The following is a 24109-nucleotide window of genomic DNA, read 5'->3' as shown; positions in this document are numbered from 1 at the left end:
AGGGAGACAAGGGGGACAATCACTGGATGAAAATGGCTTAGGTCACCTTTGGTTGTGCCCAGACAGCCCAAACTAACCACCTTTCATACCTCGTTGATGAATCTACCAGATTTCATCTCTTTTCATTCCTCTCAGACTCAGTGCATCTCTCCAAAAACTTTACCTTTTTCTCCCTCTGTGTCCATCTTTTGTACCATTGGTTACCATTCATTTGGCTTCCATGGACGTTTAGCAGCCTAAATGCGGATTATAAGATAAACTGCACCAGCGGTTCACCATACATTGTCTTCAGTGTGGGCCACGACTGTCATGGGGCAGAGTTGAGTGCCGTCACCTGGGCAAGCAGTTGGCTATCTTTTACACTTCCCACTGTAATGAGGCCAGACAGTTGGAGCTGGAGTTACGGAGGCTTGATGCTGTGTTGGTAATCTATTATTTAGACTCTCGTGGGGAGACTGGTCTCAAGAATTTTATGCATGCATTTTGCAAAGCAAATGGTCGCCGAGGGGGAACACAGAGCTCTGTGTGGGGAAAAAATGAGTAAGTATCAGACATTCATGTGAGCAGCACTGTTTATTCTGCCCATTTCCAAGCTGCCAAAACCTGAAAGGAAATGTTTTGATATTTTGCCCCCCCCCCCCCCCCCCCTACCGTCATACTAAAATAGAAACGTTGCTAATACTGATGCGCTTCAGTGTTGCTAGCAATGCTGACAACTCAATTCCACACATTAGTCTTTTTCTGCCCCCCTCCCTCCGTCCTTTATTTCTTCTTTTGAGGTATTTTAAGGATGACAGATGAAGGTGGTGCTCGGGTCTTCAAACAGTCGACACAGAAGAACGAGTATATCTTTCCGCTCCTTTTCATGTATATTTTAGGAACTATTTCAGAGGGGTTTCTGTGAGTTGCATCACTCAGTTATAGATATCACTGTGCAGACGGGCCTTGTTTATATTTAGGCAGCCTAAAAAATGTTGTTCACGACCTACATGCCCCCGCAGCATATTTATGTTTTAGGTTCCTTAAGGTGCCCATATTTCTGCATAAGTTCCAATTCTTTTACAAAGACCATTGAGACACATAATGCCTTGGCAGGAGTCACAAATTCAGCAACCTTTACAACCTTGACAGCCCTGTGGACCAAGCAATTGCCTATTTTTGGCAGTGTACATATGCATATCTGCTGGGAGATAAGATGGCAATGGGTAAACATAGAGAGGCACTTTTAGCCAGCGTCGTTGAGCAGACTTGAGTTACTCTTATACGAAGTTCGTGCAGAATGGCTGAATATGCTAGAAATAGCACAGAGTCATAGATAGCATAAATAAGCTATGCATACTGAACCCTGTGAAGTCACGGAGTCATTCGTGATTCCGTCCATTACATCTACAAGAAGAGCTTCGCCTCGGTATGATATTGCTCATGTGATGCCAACAGGGTCCATTTAAAGATCCCATGTGTAGGATGTAAAATTGTGCAAATTGAGCAGTGACATCTAGTTGCGCAGCTTGCACCTAACCAGATAAGTATTACCTATTGCAAAACATCAATGCAAAAGACCCATCTTTGCCCTAAACTTTGAAACTTTAATTCATCCCAGTGTCGTACTCATGCATTTAAAGTATAATGAACCAAACTGGTAAAAAAAAGAACCAGATATAACAATATTAATCTTCATACATCTTCATTTATTGACATGCTCAATGATGCACACCTATTGTATAGGTGCAGCGTTTTCATAACCCCTAATATGAACATTTTTCATGGACCGTCTCATGCTTTAGGGGAAGTCCATGTCAGGTGTGGGCACTGTAACTCAAGCTGCCACACTTAATCCTTTACCTGCACCTACCTTGTCCTTGCATGTGCTCCCTCGTGTTGATCCACCCTAAAGAAACATTCCAAGAGAGTTTTAGCATCGTCGTAACTGGACACCATCGCTGGTGAGGGCATAACTGTGAGAAGAAGAGATTTTGTAAGTGGGAATCGGAATGCTTTTGTGAGTAACCCCAATTGAGAGTGAAAACCAAAAACAAGTAAATGACGACTTGCCTCAGGTTGGGAGCGGGAAGGAAGGTGTCAGTTACAGCATATTTTATTTCAAAACTGTCTTAACTTAAGAAGACAGTTAATATGTTTGAAAATATGAAGACAGTTGGTAATTTAGCTGATGATGCTGGATTTCAGCCTTCAAGCTTTTAATATTGTAAACGGATTTTCCTTTTGTTGCAGATGCTTTTTATTCCTGTGATTTTCCAAGGTGTGTGTGTGTGTGTGTGTGTGTGTGTGTGTGCGTGTGCGTGTGTGTTCTAAAATGCTGGGCTCTTTGTGTCTCAGTCTGTAGTTCATTTTGTTGCCATGAAAACACATTTGAGTACAATTCATTCTTCCCCCTTCCTCCTGCTCTCCCTCCCATCTTCCCGCCCCTCTGCCATTATTTGGAAACCGTCCCCACTGTCTATTCCGATAAGCCGAACACAAAGCTGTGAGCAGGATGTCCCGCGTTAGTCCTCTAGCCATATTGTCTTCTTGCTCCTCTACCTGGTTTGCCAACCTGCCCAATGCCGCACCAGGGAACTAACCTCCGCTTTTGTTTCTTTCATTTCATATAACCCACTCCAGCAGAGTCGTGAGGGAGGATGTGCTGTAAATGTTGCCAAATTACTGGCAACCTCTCTGTAGCCCAAATACGTAAAGACACAGAGAATGCGATAAACATCTTGGCTTCCCTGGCTCCTGGGTGCCTCCAGAGCAACCTTTACAGAAAGAAAAGGGCATGACATTTTTTTTTTTTTTCAAAGACAAGTTGGTTGACGTGAAAGTGGTTAAATAAAAGAGAGTGCAGTTCATTGAATGGGACATTACTACACTGCCACAGTTTGTGACCTTTACCATTTGTTCTGACAAGACAGGGCTTCACTCTGTCAAAATGGCCTACGCCGTTTGTAAGCGATTCCTCCCTTCCTGTCTTTTCCTTTTTTTTCCCATATCTGCCATCTGCCTTGACTGCATGACACCGCAGCTTCTGCGTCGTCAGTGACAACACTCACACGTTTCCTGAGACCAAACAAGAAAGGAGGAAGAAGAAAGTGAGAGACAAAAGGGACCATAAAAGAGAGCTCATCTCATCCTTGAATTATGTTTCCGAGTGTCCCAGTGGACGTCATTACGTGGGCATCCTAAGAAATATCACTTGTTTGGTCTTGGAAGCAAGCACAAAAAAACAAAACAGAGCAATGTTTGTAGTTCTTTTTATGTCTCTACATTAGCATGAAATGATTCAGCCAGGCTGTTTAAAATTGCTTTGTTGTGTAGAACAAGGATTATCTAAAGCAGGCAGTAATGTCAACTTTTAAAAAATGTATATTTTATGCATATGGAAAGCTAATTGATCATATTTCAGTTTTGGTCTTGCATTGTAAGCTTTTTGTTTTTTTTTCCCACATTGTTTAACTTATTTAATCTTTCCAAAATTTCAAGTGGTGCTTTTTGAAAGTAGACTGGGTGTGCTGCCTTTATCAAACATTAAGAAAAAAAAGAGATCCATATTTGGAAATATATTTATTTCTCATAGATGATGACATACAGTAAATCCCCAAATTAACGGCCACGTTTGTGAAGATAACATTTCTTTTTATGATTTATAGACAGATTTTAGTGGCACATTTAGCGTTTACCGGAGAATTGGAGGTAATTTCCGACTTCATTAAATCCAGGGGTAAAAATCTACAGCATCTCTGCATAAAAACACAGCAGGAGAGGTGATTATCTTTGTAAATTAGCTCACTCATTTAGAGCTGTGTGGATGCAGATGCCTCTGTTCAATGGAAGCCTATTATTCCAAACGACTCTCATTAAGGCATGGTGAAATAAGGCAAGCTGTGGCAGCAGTGAAATAAAATCTTTAGAGTGGCTGTGTAGAACTCGGCAGCAGTGAGATACGCCGTCTTCATTAAGAGCGCTGACGTCAGGAGGAAAATGCAGGAAATGACTCGATGTAAAAGGAAAATTGTATGCAGCTGATTTCTACCTCGTAGGCCCTATAGGTGGTTATTTGGTGTTTGTGCTCCGAGCCGAGGGAACTGACAATGCAGTCTGAGCCTAATGAGTTAGTTTAATAAAAACTGCTGGGGAGCATGAGTCACAGCTGATCTGTAATTTCTGTATTTCATTGCAAACGTGCTGTTTGGATGTTCTTTTGAATGACATTCATCACAAGCCACTTTCCTGTTTAGTCAAGCTGTTCCACACGCACTTTAACACGGCAGTCTCTTCATCATGATCACTTACTCTGGCCTATGACACCAGTCCCCACTGTTATTTATGAAAATCCCCACCTGCCCTATTAGTATAGTCTCCACTCAGTAAACACAGCTAAACCCACGGTGGGTCTTTCCAGGTACACTTCACTACAGGAAGCAAAGAAGCTCTCTGGAGAACAAACACTACTGATCATAGGACACTCTTGCAAATCCACCTGCTCTGATTTCCAACAACGCCTTCTATTTTTTTCCTTCACAGGGCAATCTGTGGGCATTGAGTTGATCATTTGAACACATTTCACTTCATCCCTTTCTCTGTCCCACTGGCATGTGATGTATAGTATTTGCATCAATTTGATTTATATCTTTAAAAAGTGAAAAGCTAGAAGTATGTTGATAGACAAACTTGTTCCACGAACAAGAGCTTAAATGATGGTAAAACAGCATGTCCCATGGGACTGTACCGCACCCGGATTTATTTATGTTTTCCCAGGCTTCATTTCAAGTGTTTTACACCAGGGAAGCACAGCCACACGAGCTAGCAAGGAATGGAGATTAGATGGACCCTTGTCAGATGAGGATAAATACTGATGGGCCTCAAAAATTCCCCATGGTCTCACAGAGCAGGTGGCCTTCATTTGCATCCCCCACGAGCTTACCGCCTCCCTCTCCCTTGTCCGTTTATCTATTACAATGGCTGCAGGTGGAAATCAGATGACTGTCAAATCACCCTAATGTTGTACAATGTACTCTAACATTTGCTGGCGCGCACACACACACACACGCACACACACAAACAGAAACACGAGCTTGAACAAACAAGCAGAGCTGTTGTTAGTGTTTCCCAGTGTATTATTGCTCCATGATAACCTCCATCCATACATTTATGTATTGGTTGGCAGGGGCCCTAAATATCTGTAGCCTGAATAAAATGATGGAATGTATACATTAAAATTCAATCTCTTGCATCAGTACATTCAATGCTGGTCAGAATGGTGACTATAAATTGCTGGTCATTATTTTCGATTGACCACGCTGACAACATGGTCCACCACATCTCTTTGCATTTTTACCTCCTGTCACAGGCGCACCATATTCTCAGCGCCGTTTCATTTTAGATTGTCTCAAGGCATGATAACACAGGCCAGCAAACATCGGGCCACAAGCTATTAATCTCACGAATAGCCGAGCTCGGATAGCAGTGGTCGTCCACGTCCTCGGTTGGTATCTCGATCTACAGACACATCTCCTCCAGCGCCTTAAGAGTGCAAATGTCATTGCAGGTGCGAAGGAGCAACAGCTTGGCAGCTTATCAATAATATGCAACTTGATTTTCCTGCATCCCAAATAGGGCAAGGAGAATTCTTCAACTGGGAGTGGAAAAAGCGGACAAAAAGGCTAACTTAGCACAAATACAATTTAAACGTGCTTGCAAAATGTTACAGAAACAGAAATCTCCATGTTTTTTCATGAAGTTTAGATGAGGAAACGAATGAAAAAGAAATGATAAAAGACAAATATTTAATGAATATGTGTATGCCCTCACAACCTCTGCACTTCATATTGTGTTTCACATACGATTTGAAGGATGGAAAGAGATTTGCTGCTCGGCTTCCATCCAGCTGCAGAGATGACAGACGAATAACAGCAGCAGCAGATACGGGATTTATTTTTCTTCCTAATTTCTGTGAAATGTCTGCTTTCTTAAAGCATGAAACCAAAGGCAAAAATATTGTACTGTCAGAATAAGGGTCCCATCACAACCTGATGTATAGCCACTTTATCGTGTAACAGGCTTTAACTATATCTTGGCACATCTGATGTTAAAATTGTTGACGCGGCATGACGGTTCTGCTAATTTGCAAAACAATGAGTTCAAAAGGGCAAAGGAGTGAACTGAATCGGTGAAAGCAATCTGATTGCTAAGCTTTTGTTTTGAAAGGAACAAATTGTTGTGTCAGTGCAGAAAGTCCTTCTCTTCATTCCTAATGAGTTTATTGGTAATCAATATCCCTTTCTTGTTCACTGGCATGTGACACTGAGGCTGTGACCCGAGAGGGTCTGTTAGATGTTGTAGTGGCTCAGTGAGAGAAGATCGGTAGTGGTTTGTTCATAACTAGGCAGTGCAGGAATGCCCCAGTTTCACCTAGGTGAGAGGAAAGCAGGAAATGAAAGCTTTAGTGGTGCTGCCTTTTATGTCATAACGATAAGGCCAAAGGTCTTTATCTTCAATAAAATAAGGCTGCTTTTATTAGGTTGTCTTATGTAGTGCATTTCTTTGCTGCCATTATGTTTCGTATAGAACCCGAGAACAGTCCCCTGAAAGAAAACCTCCACAAAGAGCTGGTTATGCTCCCTTGTCAAATACTGCACAGAATGCTACTGTGCCTGACTGTCAAAACTTCTTAGCGGAACCTCTCCTCCAGCGATTCTGTGAGCATCCTGCTGATACAGATGATTTCTTTGGTGGTGGTTTTTCACAGAGATGGGGCTTGGCCTCCCAGCGTGGGTCAAAGCACTTGACCTCACCCTGGCAAGCTCTCAGCCTGTCTGCCATGATTTTATTCAGCCCCGTTGAGTTTAACAGCAGGGTTTTACCCGGATCGATGTGGCAATGCCAACGTTCTTTCCATTGAAAAGCCCAAAGTCTATTCAGGGCCGCTGATTGAGGGTGCCGGATGTTTTTGATTCATGCTTTTTAGCCTTGATATATTCAACAGAAAAAAAAAATCAATCTGCTAATATAAAAAGGGGATTTTATTTTTATTTTTTGGAAACCATGACTCACTGGAACCAACAGGGTGCTCGAGAGACTTGCTGTCCTCTTAAAAAAACCTCTTGTTTCTACTATGGTTTTCAAAAATGCACTTTTCCAAGGTCTCTGCCTTTTGGTATTATTTAGCACTATACAAAGCTTGAAAAAAGACGGAGAGGAGGATATCTAGCAAATGAAAAACAATTGGGCTAAGTCCCAAACTCTAACCAAGCATGTGAGCTCCGTAAAGAACTCTGTATTGATTTGTGAGTTATTCATTATTTGTTTTGGATGTAAAGAATGTTCCTTAGAAATAATCTTGGTTTGAAGTTCAGACTCTAAAATAAATGGTTTGACAGATCATCAATGACCTTAGAATATGATAGTAAATGGGCCTGATATTGATTTATTTCCCTATGCCCCTCTCTATTTTCCCCACCTGTAATGTTTAAAGCAAGACCAAGCACTCTCCTTTTGTATTGGATTTTTGTTCAGCCTGCTCTCAGATCTGAAAATGAGGATTTATATTGGACTGATGCTTGTAACAGAGCACGGGCTCGACTAGATAAATGGAGATGGAGAAAGGATATACATCACACTGAGTTTAATATCTTCTATGACAACAAACAGCCTTGCTAGTGGTAATATGCAAGCAGCAAGTCCCCTAAAATGCAAAAATGGCAACTTTGTTTACTGCATTCAAAATAAATGGGTGAGGCCCCGCTGTCACTCACAGATGGCACTTCCTCTGAGGGGGAAAAAAAAACAAAAAAACTGCAGAGCTAGTGACTCGTAATAATGCATTGGCATAGTGGCAGCCATTTTGCACAACCTCCGGAGGCACTGATCGTCACAGAGAGGCGTTGGCATTGTCTTGGCACCGGCCCGACTCCAGGATCAGAGTAGTAAGTGATAGCCAAGCTGGAGCTTGTCAGGCCTGACGCTTATCGCTTTTGACATCTGTCCACACCATCTCCCTTCCCTCATCGGTGGCTTGCCTTGGAACACTGACCTTGGGGACTCTTTCCCTGTTGCTCCACTGCCCCAAACCTCTCTCAACGTTTGCATGTGGCATTGATTCTATGAGTCTTTGAGGCTTTCATTCACCCTTTTACAAATTGCAAAGTGGTATTCAAAAATTGCAGGGTTTGAAAGTAGTATTCCACTGCAAAAACAGCCCCTCGAGAATGAAATAAGTGGGATTCCTTAATCTAGTCAAATTGTCTTATATTAAGCAAAAATAACTGCTAATGATATAAGAAAGTCTTTCTTGACTAGAACTTTCAAAACTAGGAAAGTAGCTACTAGATGAAAAATAATCCCAAATTATTTTGAAACATGGCTTTGTATTTTTAGAAATTAGCTTTTGCAGTGTAGTTTGAAGTATGGATGATAAGGAATACAAAAGATGCAGTGCAATTTCTAATTTTAACTTTAAACCAAACTTGTTTTTTTTGTGAGTTATCCAAAGATAGATAATGTATTTTCAATTTACCACACACAGACCAGCGTTGACAGGCTGCCAGGAAGTGTCAGAGACACTGTGTTGTGAGGAAATGCTGCTTTTGTCCATGTGTAATTTCTTTGTTGGGGCTCCCTAAAGAAAAGTTCAGTGTCGCTGCTATATCCAGAGTCATGGCTTGGCATCTTCAATCAACTTTGCTTTTGTTTGTTTTTTTTTTTTTTTTAATAACACACACAGTGAGTTTAATCCTGCATAGGTGCAAAGCCTTGTGTTTGCACAAATCAGCAAAGATAGAAAAAAACTTTCCTACCCAGAAGGTTATTGCAGTGTTAGATCATTCTTGCTGAATAATTCTTGCAATGAAGTGGCCACTTTAATAAAAGTTCTCAAAACAGTTGCAGTTACAGCATATTTTCTTTCTCCTGTGTTTCATCCTTTCACATTATGCCGCTATGACTCAGCAGCAGCCCTCACCCTGAGCCTCTTGAGGAAACCAAGCCCCTGGTTATTGGTTTAGCTGTCTCGTTGTGTGTGCCGTCTAAAACACAGGGGAAATCCCTTTGTTCTTCCCAAACTCACTGAAATATTGGGACACGAGTGGTGAGGATGGGTCGACTGTGTGTACGTGTATGAATGTGTGCACTAATTAGGCAGGGAGAGGTGTATGAGCTCCACCAGGCAGCAGCCGGATGGGAGCATCTGGAATCGTCTTTCATGCTAGCCACACGCATACGTGTCCAAGCTCACACAAAATTAAAAAGAGATATCTGTGGAAGTGCAGTGTGATAAGCGAGGTCAGGCATGACGGGTCATATGAGCAGCTATTTAAGTCTGCCAGCATTTAACACCCCTCCCCCGACTGGGATCCTTGTTTTAGAGTAAAGCCTGGGATACACTTGCAGTTCAGACCGCGTACGCATCATGGCCGCCACGCGTATCCTAATATTTAATCACTTTTCCAACTGTTGCTCTGCTTACTGCACCCTATCGGTCACCGCCGGTCCTCGTGTACTACGCAAACGACATTGCGGTTGGTGGTGCACGCGAATGGACGTGAACGGACGCGAACGCAAGCACCAACAGCAAGTATATCCCAGGCTTAACGGTGCCACTCTCACTCTCGCATCTCTCGAGAGATTGGAATGCCAGAAGGAAAGAGGGGAGGACCTCATCAACACCTGCCGACTTGTACACTCATGAGGCATCAAAGCTCTTCCCAAGACCAAAAGAAAATCAAGTTTCAACATGTGGGAAACATCTCAAATCGGTTGTTTTAAGTAAATGGCCACTGGACGAGCTATTTTTCATTGACTCTCTTTTGATATCTAGCCATTGTAAAGTCACTTCCTGTATTACCGAAGCTCTGAAAACGTATGAGTCTGTACTTTAAAGTCAGCAGAGCTTTCTCTTCAATATCAATGACATACTTCAGCTGCTCCCACTCACCGCATTCCCTCTTAACTCAGTTTCCTGCGTAGGTGCACACTCACCACTGGCCGAGATGTATCACTTCCTGCGTATAAGATGAATACATTTTAAAGGACATGTTACCAAATGCTATGGAGAGAAAGTGAATAAAAAAACTGAGACTGAGTTGGCACCGTCTGTATTTTTCTGCTGCACAGAGAGCTCAGCGAGCCAGCTGAAATAGTCTTTCTCTGGGCTATTGATTAGCTGGTTAGTGTATGAAAAGCCAGGGACAAGACGGCCACTGTGCTCCCTTCCCCTGACTTACCAAAGGATTCGGTCTGGTTTTTTTCCACTTTACTTTATTTTACCCTCATTTATCCCAATCCTCTCCACGTATTGTATTTGTCACCCTCATTCTTGTACTATTCTTTCGTATTGTATTCTTCTGCTCCCAAAAGCAAATGTGCCGGCATGCCGCACGTCGAGCTGGATCACAGAAACCCAGCTGTTCACAGTCAAGGGCCACTTCTTTCATTAGCCGTCAGTAGACTGACCTGGTAGGGCAGCGAGAGGTAGAGCCAGAGTGTGGCAGAAATGCAAGGGCAGTAAAGGGTACAGATTTCCCAGATGTTAGTCCTCAAACTCTTCCTTCCTGTTAAGTAGACCAGAGGAAACATAAACAGATACACAGAGGAGGGACAACTAAGGTGTTGCAAGATGGGCATAAACAGTCATCTTAGATAGGGACAGTAGCTGCTTATAGGACACCTTCTTCCCTTTTATCATTATTATTTTTTTTTCTCTTTTTGGCTGATGAATGAAACATTTTGCACTCTGCACCCATGGAGTTTACTGCGGGATAAGCCCCAAGCCAGCAAGTGTGCTTTGCCATAATACCCAACGCTTTCCCACCTCCCCTTTTTGCTTTGTGCCTCTTTTATTTTTCCCCAACCACCTCACAAACACAAGCCGCCTTTCAGTCTGTGGAGGGCTGTTTTATTAGCGCTCCAGTGGTCAAGAGGGACACAAAGAAAGAACCCTGAGTGTAAAATTATATTTCAAGCCTCATAACCAGACCTCCACTGTGCCGTTTTAATGCCATTATTTCACTGAGATTGCGGGGATGGTTCTCAGTCTTTGTTTTGCCTCTTTTCTGGTCTGCTTCAACTCTAACCGCAGAAGGAACTCAGGGGGGGAAAGTGAGGGCGATGTGAGCAACACAGAGGGCCGCCATTTTGTTTGATGACACCGTGTTTTAGCAAAACATTGCTGTGGGAACTTAGAAACTTTGTAGTTTTCCCTACATGAAGTTCTCAAAAGAAATAACATTACATATAAAAAAGGGAAATCTTACCACATTGCTGCCTCAAGAGGTGCCCATCTGCTTGGATGTACTCAAGACGTCTGTTGTATTTGCATATTTATGAAAAGTGGGTGTCGCAGTGATTGAGTTAACTAGGACCCAGTTCGACAGAGCGTGGATAATGATATCGTATAAAATGGGAAAGTCAAAGGACATACACTTAAAAATGTTCCTTTAACATGTTTGCAAGAATCTGATGTTGGGTTAACAATCTTTTTATTAGTGTTGTGTAACTTGTGACGATCATCTTTCTGTTTTTGAGCGACTTCACGCTCCATGCAAGTACTCTAGCTGTATTTAAGCTAAAATCTTAAAACCTACAGGGTAAGGGTGCAACCCTCCCAGTCATCAGACAGGGTAGACATTGTCAGTAGACATTCATGTTGTGTTTAATAAACATGGAGCGAATATGGAGTTCATTACTAAGTGCATGAGACCAATGTAGCTCACTGGCCCCAGACAAGTAATTAGAGTTCACACTGAGGCCTGTCTCTAAAATACAGTCATTATCCCAGCAAAAATACAACCTTTCCAGGTCACATCACTTTGTCTGCAGCAGTAAAAGTAGTTTATTTCTGTATTGTGCCACCATTATAGTAGCCCCAATCCACTCGCCAGCATTTTATGGGGCACAGAGTGATTGGGGGCGACTGAGAGATCCAATAAAAGTGTGGTAACACAATTGGCCCAACACAAGGAAACTGTGCGAGCGTGATAATTTTTGTCTGGAATTTATGCTTAATCATAGCATTATCTTCTGTACCAGTGTATGCAATGCACGCACAGAGTAGTTTTCATCACCCTAATTTAACAAATGACCCATGAGTGAAGCCCCAAACGGAGGCACCAAATATTTTACAGGCCCCTCAAGAGCTAATCAGACATCTTGCAATGAAACACTAGTGTTTATATTGTCCCTTCTCACACAATAGTACCAGTGTATAGCTGTTTTTATGCTCAAAGGTCTTGGCGAGAAATAAACTCATCGTGTTGCAGACGGGAGAAAACAAGCCCATAATGTTAGGGGACAAAAAAATTAGGTTCACGGTATTTTTGGCGACTGCAGTCTAAGCTGAGGACAAAAGTTTCCCTCAACAATAAAACTGACCTTGGCAGATGTCAGTTCTCAAACAACTTGACTTAGCCACGACTTCTTATTAAGCAGAACATGTGTAAGTCGACTTATTTTCTGTAGTGAATGTATGTTAAAAATACATTTTGCTCAGTTCTTGTTCACTTTTATACACTGCAAAAAATAGCCCCTCTACAAATAAACCCAATATTCTTAAATATAGTCAATACTGTATGTTCTTATTTTAAGCAAAAATATATTTTACAATAGGGTAAAACCAAACATTTTTGACATGTTATCTAGTATTCTAAGCTTCTGGAAACAAGGTGTTTTTACTGTCTTAAGTATTTGTAGTGTATTTTTCATAGCATGTACCTGTTGGGTAAAAAATTTAAAGTGGCCCATAATACCATTTTACTTATATTACCAAAGGTAATAAAACCCGACTTTAGCTTTTCTTCAATTACTCCCCATCATTTCTTCCAAGAGGCTCCACATCCTTGAGAGGCTCTTATTCAAACTCCGTCTTTGAGCATTGTTGAGTTGATACTTCACCAAGCACACCGGTAAATGGAAAAGCACGATGCTTCCAGTCAAATAAACGCAGTTCAACTGGCACCTGCACCCAATATCCCCAGCTCTTGACCTTTGATCCCTTCCATGGGACCATGTTTGTATAGAGGCCAACCTGTCAACGTTGGAAGTATTCCAAAGGAGACGTGTCAGTTTTTGCAGACGGAATTTGGATCTCAAGCTACTGGTGGTGAATCTACCCAAGTTCCCACTATGTGTCTCTGTGTGTAAGTCTGCCTTGTCTTCTCATCCCCCTAGTGTTTTATGCATGCTGCTCATTAGCCAAACAATAGCCACTTATGATGTAATGCTATTCAGGGCAATATGTCAGCAAACCCCTGGGATGAAAGATGAGAGAGTGCCAGCAGAAAGCCGTGGGTTCAAAAACAAACACATGGCTGGAGGGCTGAAGCAAATGCAAAGCAAGGTGAATGTGAAAAGAATGATAAGAAGAGTCTTTGGAGAATTTTTGAAGAAAAGGGAGCAATGTGCTTAACAAATAAGATTTGCAGCTTTTACACTGCAATGAGCTCCAAATAAAAGCCAGCGAGACCTTAGTTGTCCCCAACAACCTGCCTCCCTGAGTGGGGATGTTATAAGTGAGTCCATTGGCTCAGACTGCCCTGACCTAATGTTCTTGTGAGACCTAGCAGAAAGAGGCAGTGCTGTTGCTCCATGTGAGCCACAGCCATGCCGCTACAGCCCTAACTGAGGCACTAGCTCCATCCAGTGTATGCTCGCTCCCCTCCCCTTACATCAGCGTGTCTGGAGGCAGAAGGTGGGGAGGGGTTCAAGATAAATGATGGTGCTAACCGTGTATTTATCATCCGACTGGAGAGTAATGCGACACCTTTCTAATCTGAATATATTTCATTGGGCTGTTATGGCACTTAGCTGTGGGCCCCATGTATGTGTATGTGCTTACATCTGCGTGTGTGTGTGTACAACTGGACGTGTATTTGAATGTTAATCATATCTGCATGAGAATGTGTGTTTGCTTGTAAAGGCACGAGATACTAACCAGCTGCCATAAATGTTTATGCTATGCACCATGCCAAAACAGCCCCGTGGTAATTAGATAAAGATGAACTTAGTCTGCCTTGCAAGTTGGGGCTACGTTCCCCCAAGATCAACTCTTCTGAATCTCACCAGACTTATCAGGTGAGCCCCTCTCTTTCATCCTACTCATGATATCTCCATCTGACCCTTGTGCCACTTTTTTTGGCACTCAGCAGAAATCAGGATGGATGTCTCCCAACAGAAATGCAGAGACAGGGCATGTACAAGGCCAAAATCTTGCCTGATATGGTCCACATTGGGCCTCCTATTGAACCGCATGCAGTCCAATTGCCAGAACTATTAGAGATCTTTTAAACAGAAACAACATGGGTTAGAGGATATTCTGCTGTAGGCGTTTTCAGATGGGGAGCACACACTGAGTACGTAGTTTGTTCACGCTTGGTGCATGCACCAGACCACACAGAAATGCCAAACTTTGGCTTTCTTGCAGTATGCACAAACCAATGTTTCTCTTTGAAAATAGGGCAGAGGATGATGAGTCTGCTACATCTGCTCCCCTTATGTTTGAAACTCAAGTAATTTGTGTGACATAAATGTATAATAATGTCAACTTTTATGGAGGGATAGATTTTTGCCAAGACTTTTATGATCATTGGGCTCGTTTCCATTCATTGGTTTCAGTCAAAGACATTAGGCTGTACAGCTTCATAACAATGTAGTATTAAATAGAGAAAGAATATGTAGACAAAACCAGCTGACCTAAACAAATAAAGAAAATCTAATGCAATCAAATGGGATCATGCCTATTGAGAATACAGAACATGTGAATGAATAACTGATCCACAGTTACAATCAGTTTCTTTGCTCTTAGGATTCCCAATCCTTAGCATTCAAAGTTGACCTTTTAGAATATAAATATGTTTTACCCAGGTCTTTAAATCCAAAAGGTTTAATGTATCAGGATGTGATGAAAAATCCTGTGGTCCTTACCAAGTGTTTGATTTCAGTAAATACAAGCTCAGATGAGCTGAAATATAACACCATGTCATCATTTATTGAATAAAAAAATGAGATATTATGCAGAAGCTGAGTGTGACTACCCAAGTAAAAACCTTCAAGCTGCCATAAAAATTGAGAGGGTAGGTAGCAGCTAGGGCTGCTAATCAAATGCACGTGATGAACTGATCATCAGTAAGGACAACCCCCTTTATTAAAGCAGACGCTTTGGCAGTTTGTCACAAACAATGCCAAGGAAGTCCACTCTTCAGAGTTCAGAAAGATAATTTACAAGTGGGGAAATATTCAGTATAGTTACCAATAATTCCAACAGGTAACATCCCAGCAAGTTCAAGAACTACATCTAGGACTCCACAAGTTTTATACAGGAGGTTCAATGTTTAAGTTGATGACAAAAGGCTGTGCAAGTATTGTTCATTTTGAAAGATGGGCAGAAAAAAGGTTCTGTCTCTACATGAACAAAATACTGCTTAAGTTATCTGAAAGCACCCCCCACCCCCCAAAAGAAAAAAAAAAGGATAAAAACTGACTTTTGGTTGGACAAACAAGACTGGAGTGGATATGTTTGGCCGTAAGTAACTTCACTATATTTGATGATTGTAAACATGTGAACGCAAACACTGCATGCCAACTGGAAAGCACGGTGGTGGCAGGGTAATAATTTGGGCTTGTTCTAGGCTTGCTGTCACTGAGCCCAATCACATCAGCAAATATACGACAGAATGAGTTGATTGAGGTGTTACAACGGCACAGTGAAAGGCCAGACCTCACCCTGATCACAATGCTATGATGTGATTCAGCTACACAACTTTTACTGCCCTTGAGTTGATATAATGCCAACATCATTTGCAACCAGAATATTTGACTGAAAATTATTGTAGCATCAACTAGGCTTAAGAAGGACGTACAAAATAAATGCATCCAAATGTCCATGACCTGAAGCAGCATCGCTATCAAGAGTAAGCCAAAGTTTTTCCACAGGACAAGACAACAAGACTGACAATATTATACTGAAAATGATTACTTCATGTTATTGCTCTTAAAATGTGCTGCTCCATGCTGTGAAATCCCAATAATGACTAGTTTATTTCATGCTATGATAAGTTATACCTTAGAATTTAAAGATACTGCTCTTTTTCAGCACTGTGTGAATGGTTAGAGGGAGGATCTGTTTATCAGTTTCCGTGGAGCAGCTGGTGTCTGCCCCAAACACCCCAACAGCCCCGAGCTTTCAGTGCCACTTCAGATGCTAGTCATTTAGCAAACAAGTCAATCATGTGCAAGGCAACTGTTTGCTACTTCAAAATGTCCCCAGCGATCCCTAATATAGCAGTGAGAGGGCAAACAAGAGTCACGGCCTGCTAGGTCATGGAAATCAGGTCGGATTTTTTCATCGGCAAACTATCTGGCTCTAGAATTGTCCCTGTTCGGATTGTAGCTGATGAAGGCGTTTTATTACAACAAAAGGATCTGGGACCCTGCTGTTGTCAGGCGTCCAGTTGGGGAATGTTAACCCATATCATGGGCCACTGCAGATTTGTGGATGTCATAATTAGACTCTAGAACCTTTCTAATAAGAACCTCAATGAGCTAAACTGTGGAATTAAAAAAATGTGTGGCTTCTCTAAACTATCATAAAATGTTGGTTGGGCAAATGGAAAGCATTCCGTCTTCAGCATACTGGCGCTACGTTCTGTCACACAGCTTTGAAGATCCTACAAACTGCAATAATTACAATTCCTCTTGAAGTAAATATAACGTTTACTATCCAACCCCAATGAGGGAAATGCAGTTTTGGTGTTGAACATCACAGTGAATAACTGGATTATCTTAGACTTTGCAAGACAGATAAAAAGAGACATAGCCGACTTTAATCTCAGATCTTGCATGAGAAAACTGTTACGGATATGACACATGAAGCCACGAAAATGTAGAGACGGTAGTAGCAGTAACTCACTCTATAAGGGTGTCACTTGTGACAACCTTTTTTTCCTTTAATCAATAAGATGAATAAAGATGATAACATCAGTGTTAACTATGAAGTAATAAGACTTTGGAATGACTAATGTTAATTTGTATTTGCTTACTACTAAGGAGTGTGTTTGTTGGTTAAATCATAGTCTGTGTAGAGATAGTCAATCATGTATAAGTCAGAGGATAAGATGGCAGTTTTAATTTAATATTTTTCATTTATTAAAGAAAAACTGGTGCATTTTACTTAAATTCATGCCATGTCCTTAAACCCTACCCTCTTCTAAAGATGAAACTTGATATGAAATAGTGTTGTTTGTGCAGTCCTCATCTGTGGAAAGTTCCTATGTTAATGCGTGACTTGCAGTCATTTTCTAAAAGTGAGTGTCAATTGAATTTACTTGCACGGTGATGTGCCAACGGGTCTAAATGCACTGTAAACAGAAAACAAGAGAGAGACCTTGTTGCTAACAAGGCAACCCTTGAATTCAAGGTTAGCATGACACAGTCCCAAAATGCACACACAAGCATACACACACACACACACACACACACACACACACACACACACACACACACACACACACACACCCCCCACATTTTCATACGTATACACACACACAAACAGGCTCACAGTACGCATGTATGCAGACATGTATGTACGGACAAATGCATCTTTCTCCCCGTTGGGGCCTCCTTGGCAAAATCTCAGTGCCAGTCTCTTAATGAAATGCTCAATTAGGGTCTTTAAATAGGTAATTATGCAGTGCCAATTCCCCTAGCTCCTGGGCCCTATCTCATTTAGATGACACTCGGGCAGGCGAAATGGGAGGGCAGAAACTGGGGCCATAGTTTCCGTCATCAAAGCCCCTTGTGGTGCCACAGGCAGCCCTGTTAATGATATGGCAGATCCAGGCAGTCAGTCAACACTCCCAGTTAGGGCCACTGACAGCACGGCCATCACTCTCGACAGTGTGTTAATCATGTTTGTGAATGTTCGGGGGTGGACTGGATTTAGTTAGGGAAGATTACACAGACTTTTCCAAAAGGCTATCAGATGAAGCCTGAATTAATTTTTATTTGAATGTATGCAGTTTTATTTCGATTTTTATTAGGGGGGGAACCATTTCCGCATCAATATTATATTATATGAAACAAAGACAGAGCGAGGGAAGCACACTTTTAAATGTCAAACTGCGCATGTTGCCTGATGCCAGGCATGGACGGAACAGTTCTGATTTTGTACGATGACATTTGTTTCAAGGTGACATTTGATTTGAATTTCAATCTTCAAACAGCCGTTGGAGAAAAAGAATTATTTGTTTGCAGACGCGTAATAAAATGTCTTGTTGGAGCACTACAATATAACATCAGTGACAGACAACCACACTTGTCTGGCTGCTGAAGTTGCAATCGCAAACATTTGTCTTTTGGAAATGACAAAAGGAAAATTGTTGCATTTACCTTTGGATGTGCCATTGTTTTCCTTTCCCTGAGTTGCACAAGTAGCCTTCACTGCTTTTCTGAAAACAGCTCTGCCAAAAAGCCTTTCAAGGGCATCCAAGCACTAATCCAAGTTAGCTTTTCAACTGTAATCATCTGTGGGACCAACACGAAAGTACCCTGTAAACTTTAGTAAGGATTCTTAAAACTATATTAAAAAAACAAACAAACAAACAAAAAAGCTTTTGGAAATGATGTTCATTTCCATCCAGTGTGTCCTATGATGGTCTTATCAGGATATAGACGGAAGAAGGGAAACAACACAATTTCAAGTCTGTGTATTCAGCAAAAGCATATCAGTAATAATATTTTTGTCTTGTTGCGCTCAATTGTTGGCATTGATGAATTTCCATGGAAGAAAGCTTTGATAAGCTGATTGTACTCACGCCGCCTGTCTGTTCCTGAGGTTGTTGACTCAGCCTTCCTTATCAAATCTGAATCATGGCAAAGAAAATAACAACAATACAGCGGGAAAAACACAGACTGCCATCACTGCCCTCATGGATCCTGGTTTGACTGACAAGCGACGTATAGAACCTTTGAGAAAACGGCACTTTAAATGTCCTGAAAATCTTGATATATCACGAAAATCCCATTGCAAAAACAAAGTGCAAGACTCACCAGCTCACTTCGACAGTATTTTCAAATATCCCACCTTAGGTAAGGTTTAGTATGAGTGATATTCTAATTGAAAGGAAATTCTCCCAGTGCTGCTGCCGTGCACTTCACCCATGGAAATGTGGCGTTAACATTTTAGCTCAGGGTAGAGTGAGACACATTTGCATTTAGATAATGGGAAACACTTGGTATATTAACTATTTTGCTGCCCTATGAGTGTAGCATGTACGCCTCAAGCACCTCTTTACATCCTTCATGTGCACCTAAGTATTGTATTTAAATACCAAACGGCTTGGCATGTGTACAAAAGCCACTAAAATGTCACTGGTGCACAGTGCCCGTGTTCAATTGTTTCAGAAAGATAAGGAGGCACATTTCCATTGACTTGTGTCTTATGGGGGAACACAATCTCCACCACTGTATTATTCAGTTGTTCTCAATACAGCTCTGTTGCTCATGTTTTATTTTTTGTGTTTTTTGCCGTGTCGGCAAGTGGCAGAGGAATGTTTAGTCTGTTCGGAGGGGCTCTGTACTTTCCATAAAACGACATGAGCTCAGGCTAGGAACAACCTCCCTCTTACCCTCCTTCCTCCCTCTCGTTTCACGGAAGTGAGATTATTCATCCTCCCACAGACCGTTGCTGTGCTGGGGGTAGATGTCAAAGTGCCAGGAGCGTGTGGTGCAAAGGGTACGTGCGCTTGTGTTCTGCTTGTAAGCGTCTGCAGACGAATGCCCGGATCTACATTTATGAGCACGTTTGTGTAGGAGTCGTGCATTTAAAGCTGTATTTATTTGTTTTGATGGGGCCCTAAATCTAAGTTTGAACATTTGAGGATAAGAGGAGTCGGTGTGAGCAATGAGTCTTGTGATTTTTCTCTTTCTCACCCCGCTGTCATCTTTGCAGTTCCTGCCCTTCAGGAAACAATGCGTTTAGATTGTTGGAAGGACCTCGCAGCTACCATCTTTTCCTCAGTGGTACCTGCCTTTTCTGCTTCCGTCCCTCATTCCTCTCTTCCAGCTCTCTCTCGCACGGCCTCTCTTAGGGGTGCGAGCACAGGCGGAGTGTGAAAATGGCTGGCAGAGAGGCACATTACCTTGCTTTCGTCCCTTGGTCACCTCTCCTGCTCTCTACCCAGCAATGTGCTCTGCTCTGCCTCCATCCTGCCCTCCCCCGTCCTCCTCTCTCTTTGCTTGCCACCCCTTTCCCCTTCTGGCTCGTTACTCTCCTTATCCATTATATTTCCAGCCCTCTGCTCCGCCCTCCTCTGACTCCCCCTTCTTTTTTCTTTTTTTTTTCTCTACTTCATAATATGTAACATGATTTAGCCCTCCCATGTTCATGCAGCGTAAATTTAATCCCAAGCATTCTGGGTTGGCTGCGGCTGCTGTGTCTACCCCCCCACCCCCCCCCCCCCCGTACAGCCACACTCGCTGCTTCCGACACAATAGCTCCTCAAGATGCAGCCTGTTTGCATAAGAAGTTATCTCCTTATATGAAATGCTGATGTGCAAGGTCAAGCACAACCCAAGTGGCACACGATTGTACTATAGAAGCCTCCCACCCCGTGACAAACAAACATAGCACAAGAGAGGCCCTCCCAACAAGACTGCAATCATTTGAATAGTTTAAACGGCTCACATGCTTTACCAAGGGGCTGACTCTGTTGTACTCTGTTGTGGTTTTATCTCCCGTCCATTGAAAAGGAATTAGTGTTAGGAATTACTCATTAATGCTCAATAGGAAGTGTGTTTACCAGAGTCAACAAGGTCAAAGGAGGTGATCCGAGCACTGAGACAAAGATAAAATAGACTGCTTTGGCATTTTCCTTTTTTTCTTCTCACCTTTAAATTCCCTGGTGTCCCAAAAGATTGCCCAATAAGACCAGAGCCGCGTGGTGTTTGTTATTCCTTTGTGTGTTGGTATGCATCGTAGGATCAGCGAACTGGGGCACTGGGATAATCAGTCACTAGAGTGCAGGTCAGGGTCTTGCACTACGGACACCATCCATCTGAACGCAGCAGCTGTTGCTGCAAGGCGGCGTGAGGAATGACTGCCGAGGAAGATGGGTGATATGAAAGAGAGGTAGTGATAGAAGTTGGTGCCATAGATCAGGTGGAGATAAAAGTCAAGGAGACGCTGTCGAAAACAAAGAACGAGTGGGGACTAGAGAGGGAGTGCTCGTGAAATCACGCGCAGTGGTCCTTTTAAATTAGACTAAAGCACACGCTCAAGGTCTGCGTAGGTGGGCTGAATTATCAAAATAATGTGACCTTCCTCTTGCACCTAAACAAAAGCGAAGCTGTTTCAGCTGCTAGTATCAGTGTAGAAGTTAAATATCCCATAGAAGTCCCAACAATTTAATTTGACTAATTGTTGCGTTCAAAAGCGGCACCAGATGTTCGTATTTCCTATACTTCGGTTGTGACATTGCAATAAGGAAACCGCTTTGAAATCTGCAGGTAATTTGCCACAGAGACAAAAGTGAGATGGGACTGTGACAGCTTCCATGTCCCACCGTCACAGCAGGTGCTTTTAAACCAATTATTAGGCAGACAAATGTCATGAGACCCAATTAGGGTCCTGCTGCGTGCTTTGTATTCAGTGACTCATTCATAAGAAAACAATATATACGCAGAAAGACAACAGCTTCCACACTGGAAGCATTTGTTTGTCACAAATTAGTCAGGCTTGCAGCTGGAGCTGTAAAGACCTTATTTTCTCACACACCAAGTCTGGCGGCGCCACCCAAAAGAATAGTTTATGTCCGTGAGAGGCTTGTTTGAGGGAGGTCACGGGAGGCAAGGAGGAAGGCGAGGGAGAGTAAATAAGTAAGTATAGCAAATAAACCACTCTGATGTGCGGTTGTCAGGCTCTTTCATGTGGAGGCTGTACTTGAGGGCATAGCTTAGCCTAGCTCGAGGGAAGTTACTACACATGCCGACTGATCGGGAGCGATGTGTGAGGAACGGCCTTGTCACTCGCTCTTAAATCACACAATTGCAAAATAAGTAAGAGGCCGTTGACAGAAGAAAAAATAAATAAACACAAGAGGAAAAATGTACACATAACTGAGGATATTTATCCACTGATGAGAGGCTGAATGTTGGTACAGCTGTAATAAAGAACATGAGGAAAAGACTAAAAATAGATCTGAAAAGCCTGTGAAACTGTTTTGATCTGACCCAGACTAACCATGAGGATATCAGGATGAGGAGAACTTTAAAAGGAATAGCTCAGTCTTATTATTTCAGAAACCTGTTTATTTAGTAAACTGTCTCAGTGCAGTCAGTCATGGTTTGCTCTGTAAAGATGTTGAGTTTACTGTCAAATGCAGGAATTTATTGTTTATAATGTGCCATTTCTTCTTTGGCTTGTTACAACAGACTGAACAGTTACACATCTGAATCTTACCTCTATAGCTTAGTTTGAAATCTAAATTCCTAGTTTCTGTCATATTATTCCCCCGGGTTATTCACAGTCCATGTTTGGAGGCTGTTCTTCTTCTGCCAGCGTTGTTTCCCTCCAACCACAAAGTCCAAAAATGTGGATGTTATGTAGAAATGCATTAACTGAAGATCTGACTGTGTGTGCCAATTTTGATTTTCTTCCTGAGATTTGCAGTCAATCATACACAGTAACATACTGTAATCATCCATTGAAAGATGGCAGCAGCTGCAGACTCTACTAGCTTTGTAGCAGTTGTGAAGGTTTGTGGGCGTGGCCACGCAGGGCGAGGCTGTTTTAAGTAATGGATGAAGTTAAGCGGGCCAAACATCCTGGTTGTTGTGCCTCCATGGATTGTTTTTACCTTAACAACATGAACATCCTTCACATCACAAACATGTGACCTCATGATGGGAAAAAAATAAAAAAATATTAGTTATCAGAATTATGTGATGCTGTACTTACGGACTCACTCTCAATGAGTTACCAATATCCTGACCATAAGTAAGTAAATAGTAAGTGAATACATCAGTTTTTTTTACACCTGTACATTGCTTCCCGTTTGTATTTTCCATGTCTAGCTGGGCAGAATTCTGCGTATTAAAACACTGTCCCGTATGACTCTAATTCTGCCTAGTTCAGCCGTGTTTTCTCTTCATTAGCGTTAGAACTGTTATTCAGTGATTTGCATTAACAGATTGTGCGGCATTTTTGTGGCTCCTTCGGTTTGTTAGTATAACATGGTACGATATTGCTTTTTTTCCTCAAATTTTACCCGGTATGTGCGTGATCTTGAAATTAAAAACACCCCATTTAAAAGTCTTCAGAAGTTGGGAAAGTCAGCATGCACTGAGGGATCTGGATAATGTTGTACATCTGCTATTCTTAAGCCCCAAACTTTTATCATCAGTAGCGTTCTCATATAAGCACTGGCTTCCCACTGCTTTGTTTTCAGTTTTCCAAACTATTACAGCATGTGAGAGAACATGGAAAGGCACATTTGGCGTGACACTGATGTTACAGACCTGCTGCTCTGGCAAGCTCATTACTATTCTGCTTGCATGCGTTCCCATACTAAGTTTATTGCGGTATGGCTGGACTATGAGATAAACATGACTGATTCTTATTTATTTATTTTAGCCTTAATATTACTGCTCGTCTAAAAAAAAAGAGCAGAATAGCAAACAAGCACACTCAAATGAAACTTGGGCCCAGCCTTTATGGAGCACATAAACATCCCACCCTCATTCTCTTTCACATTTCTGATAAGGATCATGGGAAAGGAGAGAGAGTAGACAGCTCAACAGCTCCTTTCTTTTTCTTGCCACACACTCTCCCCTTTTCTAATTAACATGGTGCATGTTGTCAGGCTTTGTTTAATAATGCATGATTGCTATCAGCAGCAAAATCCTTTGAATGAAGCACTACTGAATGGGAACACAACAATACCACCAGAGGCTCGGGGAGAAAAAAAAAAGGAGACAATATTGTTTTCTTCAAATATAATAAATGTTCATTGGAAAGCATCAGTGCCACCAAATACGTAGAAGCCAATGTTTTGCACGTCATGCCAAATGGTCACGTTGGGGATCGAAATGGGCAAAGGTGGAACATTCTCTTTTCTGCAGAGGAATG

General features: G+C 42.0%; 1 protein-coding gene across 17 annotated transcripts in view; it reads left to right on the top strand.

Annotated features, from left to right (window-relative positions):
* Positions 1–24109, top strand: part of LOC133419940 (receptor-type tyrosine-protein phosphatase delta-like) — a 441109-nt gene that overhangs the window by 317948 nt on the left and 99052 nt on the right. The window lies entirely within an intron of this gene.

Source organism: Cololabis saira, chromosome 20 (genome assembly GCF_033807715.1).
Source record: "Cololabis saira isolate AMF1-May2022 chromosome 20, fColSai1.1, whole genome shotgun sequence".
Taxonomy (NCBI): Eukaryota; Metazoa; Chordata; class Actinopteri; order Beloniformes; family Belonidae; genus Cololabis; species Cololabis saira.
This window is presented reverse-complemented; position numbering and strand designations above follow the sequence as displayed.